Source organism: Silene latifolia, chromosome 9, assembly GCF_048544455.1.
Source record: "Silene latifolia isolate original U9 population chromosome 9, ASM4854445v1, whole genome shotgun sequence".
NCBI lineage: Eukaryota > Viridiplantae > Streptophyta > Magnoliopsida > Caryophyllales > Caryophyllaceae > Silene > Silene latifolia.
In genome coordinates this window covers 130,689,271-130,691,136 of record NC_133534.1, presented here as the reverse complement: position 1 = coordinate 130,691,136, position 1,866 = coordinate 130,689,271, and positions in this window count along the sequence as shown.

Here is a 1,866-nt window from a genome sequence, read left to right as displayed (position 1 = left end):
CCCAAATGTATAAAAAGACAAGTTAGGGACTCTCCCTATTCATATCTCATATGAAGTCATTAAGGCTATTATAGTCGGGTTTTAAACTTTTAGTGAGAAAATAGCTTACAAAAATTGCGAAAAAACTCAAACTATATCTCATAAAGTTCGGTTTATATACTTGACTACACCATACTCTATGATGTCCCAAGGAGAAGGTATTATGTGAACTGGTTCAAGGTCATTACTTGATATTACCCATTTGATCTTCAAAGTCATTTCTTTGAAATTTCCGATCAACATCTTGATCTTGACGTGCTTTTGGTTTACTACTTCATTTTGAAAATATTCCACGTTTCAAAAATCACTTTTATGTCTTATTAAATAGATATGAGGCTTTCATATCTACTTAACATTACGGTAAAAGTAACCAAGTATGTATATTACCAACTATCGGCCTTACACATCCGTATGTATATGGTCAATCACCTCACTATTGTGTTTCTTTTCTACAAAAGAAAACATAATACATGCACACATACCATAAGACTCACAATCAAATGGTTGTTCAATGTGCTTTTTATTTATACGTGAAACGAATTTACTTGAGGTTTGATCAATTGGGTTCACCGGATTAGAGACTTTAAAATCTACAAGATAGTATAATATTTAGTTTTCGTGAAGAATGTAAAATTCCTCTAACTGAGTGGTCTAAACCAACCACCAAGTTATCATAGGAGTAGGTACAACATTTTGTTTTAAATCACATGAGTGATGCCTTCTATGTATAAACATAGATGATTACATTCTTTTAAAACCAAATTTAGGTACATTTATTCCTATCAAAATCATTGCCACTCTAGCACCATTTCGATACAAAAATGTCCTATGCTAGACGTCTTACGTTTTTTCAATTCATGTAAACTTATTTGCAAAGAAATAACCCGTACTTGGTATCTCATACCAAGATAGTGGAACTAGCCTATCCATTGAGTAGATGTCTCTTTCAACTTTGTTCTATCGCATACATCTAGGGTTGATACTTATTAACTCCCACTCACTTTCACATTCCTTTTTGCTTCAACAAGCAAAAATGAATCTTATGAAGACCTCTCTTCATGTCATTCGTGATATTTTATACACTTAGTAAGAGTGAATTACTATAAAGTGAGTGTAACATGTGGCAAAATCTCAACTTCTTGCGAAATTGGACTACCTAACCGTTCAATTGTCATCATATGCCTAAACTTATTTAGCGCGTAAACAATCGATTTGGCCTTTCTCGAAGTGAGCCATTTGACGGTATCATATTGGAGTATTCTAAGTGTTTTTGAAAACTCTTTTCGCAAACTTTTGAATTACTCTTGAGTAATTAAAACTAATATGTCATCTTTATGACGAAGGTCTCTCTTTCGAAATCAAGACACTCTTGATAAAATGTGACTTCCTTTTAAACTCGTAATATGAGTTTGCAACATGAAACCCCTTTTTAACATGTATGGACGTTAATTAAGTTGTATAATAACCGCAAAAATCGTTGTAAGCTTATGTAGGTGAATTGGTAAATCATGTTACCAATTATTAATTCCTCCAAAGAAACCGCTTTCTATGAAAGAATGAAACAAGTATAACAATAAATAGAGAAAGGAGGATGAAGTGCGCGATGTCATACATTTATGAGAGTGAACGAAAAATAGGAAAAATTAACATTCAATGTTTTAATTTTACTTGTAAAACATCTTTAACAAGTTTTAACATTTATATAATGATCTCCCACTAAATTATATAAATGATTCCAAGACCCAAATATTAAACAAAAATGAGCATCGCTTGGGCGAAACATCCCATAATTGTGTAAATTCGGTAAGTCACGTTGACTAATTCTAC